Here is an 8,193-nt window from a genome sequence, read left to right as displayed (position 1 = left end):
GGAATGCATGCGAGAAGGTTAAGAACAGTGGATTTCTAAATGACTTCAAGAAATTGATTTATGCTAATGTGAGTGTTGAAGAGTTTCATGTCATGTGGTGAGACATGGTGGCGAGGTATAACTTATGAAGTAACTCTTGGGTCGACCAAACCTATGAGTTGAGGAATTTATGGGCTCTTGCATATTTGAGGGACCAATTTTTTAGGCGAATCGGGACAACATCCCAGTGTGAAGGGATTAACTCTCTAATAAAAGCATATGTGAGAAATAAAGATACCCTTCTTGAATTCATCAATAACATGGAGACCGATGTTAGCCATTACAGGAACAATGAAAGAGTTGTAGAGTTCAATAGTAAATATACTAATCCAGTACTTGTGACTTCTTTGCCGACACTTGAAGATTTTTCTACAAAGGCTTTCACTCGTAACATGTTCCGGGAGGTCAGGAAGGAAATTGAGGGTGCTTGTGCTATGAATACAGAGTTGGTAATTCAGGATGGTGGAAAACTATACTTTAAGTGTAACAGTTTTGGAGTGCCAAAGATTGATCATGTGGTTGAGTTTGACAGAGTTGGGGGATGCTTCATTGTGAGTGTCTGTGGTTCGAAAATAGAGGGATTCCTTGCATGCACATATTCGCATGCCTAAAGCTCCAACACGTTGAAGTTATTCCAGAATGCTTAGTGTGCAAGCGTTGGACGAAGAATGCCAAGAGTGATCTCATGAAGTCAAACGTCGATGATCCAAGTGATTCTGATAAGGTACTAAAGTGTCGTTTGGGTGTGTTGGGTGCTGAGTGTTCTAGGTTGATGGATGTTGCATGTAAGAACTCAAGTGATTTTGTCAAAGCAATGAATGATTTTGTTAACACAATTACAAAACTCCAAAGTTGAGGTAAAAATCCACACAACGGTAATTTAGACGATGACTAAGTTGTTGACCCATTGGTGGTGAAGAGTAAGGGAGCTCCCAAGAAAAACTCAAAATTTAAGCAACAGAGAAGGTGTTCAAACTGTGGTGTGACAGGGCACTACAACAAAAGTTGTCTTAATGTTCCTGATAGAATCCTAAAGGAGCCGGTAGACGATGATACAGAAAAGAATATCAGCAGCCATCTTGACATCCTCACTAAGGTATCTCATACTTTGACCATGTCTAGAATTTTGTTGTCTGGTGATTCGGCATATTGTGTTTTGGATTTATAAATTATGTTATTTTTATGATTTTGTAACGGAAGATGATGTTTGGGTTGTGATCAGTGTAAAAGACATGACAGTGTGAAAAATCAGCAAAAGATGGAAAAGGATAGGAACATTGGTGGTGGAACAACACAAACCTCAACAGCTAAATCGGCTTTTACTGATCAAGTGAAAACATCAAGTCCTGGTCCCGATATCCCGGTTTGTGCATCTACAAGTAACGAAGAGTCCGGGATAAGTTCCAGACTAGCTGAGTCTCCTGTTTTGGCCCCTGAAACTGGAATGGCAGATTGAAGATGATTAAGATTTTGTGCATTTACTAATTACCTTTTATTGATGGTTTGTATAATTTGCATTCATTGATTGAATTGACATTTATTGAACTAGGAAGATTATGTCATTTTACGCATTTACTATTTAATTTTTGAAATTGCTTTATGACCTATTCTATCAATAACAGAACTTGAGCTTAATTTTAGTTCATTTGATATGTCCCGATGTACTGTAGTAATTAATTACCTATATTCCTAGTAAAATATGATGCAATATTTGATCCAGGTTTGCCTGACTCTTGATGGGGATTTGAGCATTATCTGTGCACTAGTATTGAGTACGAGTTGTGATTGATCATGGATGCACTGGTTTTAAATACTGAGTGTTCATTACTTCTAAGCTATTTAGTATCCGCAACTAATTAATCCAAGTCGGGATTAATAACGCCAAGTTTGACATTAAAATTAATCAAACATTTCATTGTACAGAGTAATCCATGTATATATAAGTCAAATTTCTGTTAGTTATGTTAATTCTTACTTTCACTCACTTTCACACCACGAGTTATGATTGATCATGGATGCACTGGTTTTCTCACAAGACTGCTATGCATCGTCACACTCACTTTCACTCCCTGGTCCAAACTCTGCTTCTACGCTGTAGAATTTGTTATTTTTCAAGGATATCAACATGTGATCATATTGGAAATCATGAATTATTAGTTAATGCATCTATATAATTTTATCTTTTCAATAATGACTTAGAGACTTAGAGTATCAGTTAAAATAACGAGTAAAGTACTATTTTAGTCCCTAACAATTGACTTTAGTCTTAATTTTGTCTTTAATACCTGAGACGTTATTTTTTCTAGTCCCAAATATTTTAGTCCATCCTATTTTAGTCCTCTACTTAAAATTAAATTTTTTTTCATTTTTTTTTGTTTTTTTGTATATTATCAATTTTTTCGTTTACTAAAATAGGACAAAATAAAACATTTAGAATAAAAATACGATGTTTAAAATGTTACTGAAAAAATTATTATGTACACTACCAGAAAAACGGAGTTTAGCCACCAAATTTTAACTACGAACTCTAAATCGTGATAAAAATAAACGAGCGTGCCTTCTATTTATCACTAAACATGGTCACAGTGGTGACCTTTTGCCACAAACAATATTTTCTATACTCCCTGTCTCACATTGACGTTCCATGACCGACCTGTCTTTAATAAATTTATTAAGCTATATTATTATTTTTTAAAAATATTCTAACATTAACACAAATTTTTAAAATTAAAACTAAAAATATAAAAAATTATAAAGATAATTCAAATATTCTAATATTTGAGCTACTTAAAAAGATAAAATTTATTTAGCTAAAATAATATAATTTGGATAGATAACAAAAAGTTCAGTAATTTTTTAGTAGAAAAAAATTTTCAGTAAAACTTTTAATAAAAATAAATTGTTTTATCATTTGTTAGATTTTAAAAATGACGATAAGTTAAAAAATAGTCTTTATGTACATGATTTAGTACCCCATACGTATCTTTGTGAGTACTGTACTCTTAGTATATACATAATTGGTACATATTATTAATTAATTATTTTATAAGTATTTGAAGTCATAAGAAATTGAATACTAATTAATTTATGAGTAATTACTCACTTGTATAAAAGTTCATAATTTTATTAAGTAACAAAGAAATTGATTTGTAAAACTTCTTATAATAATTTTTTCGACTGGTACGTCTTGACTTGCTCAATGGAGCTTCTCCCACTGAAATAGTACCCTGCTTTCTCTGATGCTTAGCGTCTCAAATTTTCTTGGTTGGGGGACTGGCTTCTAAAATGTTAGTTGTTGAACAGCACTCCAACCAGCTTAGAACTGAATTTGGATCTCCAGGAACATATTGCAAATGCAGGGCCATTATACTAGTTGATGAAGCAAGACATTAAAACAACATACCAATATTTTAACATGCTCAACATAATGGACATATCAAAAAGGAAATTGTAAGAGCTTAGAGTTACATGATGTAGCAATAGAAGATCCCTTTTTCAAATTTGAGATGAAGAACTATTGTTAATAAGAGATGGTACAAATAGAAACACATCACTTTAAGATAGGCAATCATATTTATCTTGATGGTATGAATTCCTATAGCTTCTTCGTGATTACATCACGGGTAATTAGTGCCTTTTACTCATCCAATCAGTACCGCAAAATGCTTTCCTTAAACAAATTAGTAGATAATAAGTAGCTCCCATTCAATTAGAGGTGAGGACCTGTAGTCTGGTGTCAATAATTAATATTACAGAACGAAATACAATTATAGGCCATTCATCCAACAGTTGAATTCTAGTTTCAATCAAACTCTTGTCACGTTTACAATAAAAGATACATGCTACAATACAGCATATCCACAATAAGTAGGCAAACTTTGAATAAAACACAAATTATCATACATGGTACAATGTACGTTACCTTTCGGATGAAAGAATTGGCTGGCATATTTGTAATTTTTGTAGCTATAGTAATTGGCTTGACAGGTTTGCCATCCTAAGGCACAAGTAGTTGAGAAGGAATATTGTTAGCAGTTGAATAAAACAGCATACTTGCAATCTCCCCCTTATGTCTCTACGGATTTAATATAGAGAAACTTGAAGCCAAAAATTTCATACTTTAATGGAATCATTTAACTCTACTTTGACAAAGTTAACAAACCAAATCTCTGTTCCCTTGAAAAGTGGCCTTCTCCTCAGAAAATTTAACACATGATAATAGTTTGAATATTTCACTCATCAGTCATACAATTGCACACTTTACACCACAGGGAAAGAAAAATTAGAAGAGCACCAAGAGAAATATATCAGATATCATAAGATTTTAGTTCTTGAACATTATCAGAGACTTCAATGGATTGCACTTATCTTGGATTTCAAACCCAACAACAGACTGTTTGACTCTTCTGCCACGAACAAGTGCTTGTAACTTGACAATGCCATACATACAGCATAATGTAGCCACAGCTTTTCTCGTAACAAGGTGCCCATGAATAAGTGCTTGCAACCTTATTATGCCGTTTAGGGCTCTAAATGCCCTTCGTGCCTTCATGAAAGATGTTTCCATTAGAAGACATAATACCAACTATGAAATGCAACAATTTATAAGAACTCACACAATCAAACCCTGATCTACGTATTCTCTTTCAAGTACATGTTTTTCAAATATTGGAGACAGAAGCAGTAGAAAACTTAAGACAACAACAAATGTTTTTATGAAATACAGAATTCTACCACGAGTTTCACAACAATGGGAACCAGGGAGCATTGGACTCCATGAAAGATACAGTTAAGAATTATCGAGATATGAGGAAAGTAATTATAATTTTTATTTTACAGACCATAAAGGTAAGAGTGACATAAGAAAGTAACAGATAACCTCTTCAGGAAACTAAAAAACCCAATATCACGAGGAGAGGGTGAAGCGTGAGAATGCCATGGACTTACCCATATAATCTGATTTGGAAGTAGAGGAAAGGAAGATGGTTTAGTGAAAATTAGGGAAGTGGCGATGCTTCAAACAGTGAAGTGCTAATCATCAATTATATACCCTCAATTATTGGCAAGCACAGCTAACTAAGTAGTAAAAACATAGAATTTCTTGTGCTATAGGAATCACATGCATTAACCAGTTAGCGTCACAAAAACGCTCCAAACCCAAAGATCATAACGAGCAAGGATCATGGGACTCAATGGAGGGTATATATCTATTAACAACAGAATTCGCGTGGATTCATCTCCGATGTGGAGAGCTCTCTGCGTTTCAGGCCGGCTTCCATCCCAGGTGGAAGCTTTCCTCCAACGTGGCTTCTCCTCAGGAAGGGTGCATGTGCTCCTCTCTGCTTTCGCCGTCAGGTGTCTTTTCTCGCGATTCCTTCACGCAAGTTCCTTTTTTCAAGGATTTGGTTGATTAGGTAATCATCAAATTGAACCCTAGCCCCTTTGCCTTCATCTCCTAATTTGATTTCCTTTGCCTTACCAAACATTGTCTACAACCTCTATTTCTTGGGACTTTGCTTCCCCGCCGTTCATCGCAGGTTAGGGATTTCTCCACAGAGTCTCAAATTGAAGATTTGGAATCAATCAATCAGGTACACTCTTCTGGTTCCTTTAGTTCCAAACATGTTTTCCTCTTTATCATTTTTCTTGTTTATAAGGCCAAAGATCTGAACTGGTGGCCAGCGGGTAGGGGTGGAAACAGGCCAGGCCAGGCCAGGCTTTGCTCTTAACAGGCCTGGCCTGTGATGCATTCGCATATTTGCTATATTAGCTAGTCAATTTAGTTAGTTTTAACTTAGTTTCATTCATTATCTTTGAAATAAACTAGCAATTTTATGAGTTTTACCTCCATACATTAAAACACTAAGAACTAGGTAAAATTGTTGGCCAAATTCATGCAAACATTCAAGGAGTTTATAAACAAGTTGATGTGAATGATTCCCTTGAAATTTATTTCATAAGATGGCAAAACTTTGAGGAACTTTGTTTGGTTTATGCTAGGTAATGAAGCTAGAAAGAAATGGAGCAAGAATGAGAGCAAGAAGGCTTAAAGATACATCAAGCTTGGCAAAGAAGCAGGGGTTTGCACGTTGCCAACTTGCACTTCTACTTGAGTGCTTGGCAATAACGCCAGGAGGCAAAGACTTGGTCCAGGGAAGGAGGATAGCACGTTGCCAACGCTGGAGTATAAAGGCGTGTGCAATAGCAACGTGGTGAGCAAAGCTTGGAGCAAGAAGGCAGCCACAAGGACATTGCCAACTTGAAGGTTCATTAACGTTCTCCAAGGCAACGCAGCAAACAAAGTTTAGTAACATGAAGAGGTTCGAGCACGTTACCACCATGCTGGAACAAAGGCGTGCTTGTGAACAACGTTGGCCAGTAACGCAGCAAGAAAGCAAGGCCTTGGAGAGGAGCTAGGGGAGCTCGAGCACGTTACCAACGCCAGCTTTCATTGGCGTGTTTCAAAGCAACGCTAGACACACACTCAAGGCACCCCTGACCTCCACTCGAGCACGTTGCCAACGCCAGCTTCCATTGGCATTTTCCAGGGTAACGTTGCAAGAATAGCTTGGTACCATAAGGAAACTCAAGCACGTTGCTGGACTGGGAGAGCATGAGCGTGTCCCAAGAAAATGCCAAGCAAGAAGCTAACTCAGGGGAAGAAGCATGCACGTTGCCAACGCCAAGTTCTGAAGGCGTGTTCATTGGCAATGCAACAAGCAAGATCTTGGGCAAACCATGAGTTCGAGTACGTTGCCAGCCAAGAGATGCAGGGGCGTGCTTGATAGTAACGTAGGCAAGCAACGCCAAGCGAGGAGGCTGTCCAGGAAAGGGAGCCAGCACGTTGCCAACGCCAGAATCCAAAGGCGTGTTTAGGGACAACGTTGCAAGCAAGGTTGGAAACTAGAAGGCAACCCTGGAGGGCAATCTCAAGACTCTAGCACGTTGCCAACGCCACCAACAAGGAAGTGTTTTGTGACAACGCCAAGCAAGGAAGCTATCCTGGAAGGAAGCCAGCACGTTGCCAACGCTGAGTGCATGGGCGTTATCCAAGGCAACGTAGCAAGCAAGCTTGGAGAGCAACCCCCCTCACTCGAGCACGTTGCCAACGCCAAGCTCTATAGGCGTGTTCCAAGGCAACGTGAGAAGCAAAGTTGAAGCCAGAAGGCAGCCCTGGAGGGGAGCAGCGAGCACGTTGCCAACGTGCCAACAAGGGGGCGTGTTCAGTAACAACGCCAGCCCCATGTCTCAGCCTTGAGAGGTTTGGCACGTTGCCAACATGGAAGAGAGGGTGCGTGTTCAGCAACAACTTCAACAAACTTGGCAGCCCGACCTTACCTTCTTTGAGGAAGCATAACTTGAGATAGAAAAATCCAATTGATATGATTTTAATAGCATTAGAAAGAAGACATTCTAAGCTTTTCAATGATATATGATAGTCCATATTGAAGCAGAGGATTGACACTCAAATTCTGGGCAACATTAAGCATGAAAGTGGAGTCAAGAAGAAGAAAACCAAGTTGTTAGCAACAACTTGAGCTAACAACGCCCAAGTATCAAAGCCTACTCTCAGGAAAATACCATGCACGTTGCCAACGTGCATTAAGGCTAGCGTTATTGGCAAAAACGCCAAGCCATTGGGCCAGGAACATTATGAACAAGCTCCTTCTCCCCTATTTAGCAACACTTCTTCCATTGAGTCAGGAATTCAACAAAGAGAAAGCCCACATTGTTAGCCCAAATCAAAGATCTCTGAAGGAGTTTTAGGAGTAGTATAAATAGAGAAGAGTTTGATACTTGGAAGGACTTTTTTTACTTTTTGCTTTTGAACTTGTTTTTAGACTTTTTTGACACTTAGACATTTTCTATTACACTAGTAATTTCTATTCTCTACTTTTTCTCACCGGTTTTCTATTTTGTTTTTCTTGCAACTTTGAATTACAGTTTGAAGAACTTCTTCTTCTTCTTCTTCATTCTTCTCTACACTTAGTTTAATTTTCATCTTTGCAATTGTTGTTGAAATTTGAGCTATGATTCACTAAACCCCATTTTCATTAGGGGGAAGAGCTCTGCTTGTTTGAATGAATTGATAACTCTTCTCCTCCTTCTTAATTCAAGTGGTTAATCTAAGAGGAAACTCTTGTTCTTCAAAGA

Source organism: Arachis hypogaea, chromosome 11 (assembly GCF_003086295.3).
Source record: "Arachis hypogaea cultivar Tifrunner chromosome 11, arahy.Tifrunner.gnm2.J5K5, whole genome shotgun sequence".
In the NCBI taxonomy this organism is placed as follows: domain Eukaryota; kingdom Viridiplantae; phylum Streptophyta; class Magnoliopsida; order Fabales; family Fabaceae; genus Arachis; species Arachis hypogaea.
The sequence above is the reverse complement of the archived record's forward strand: the minus strand, read 5'-3'. Positions refer to the sequence as shown.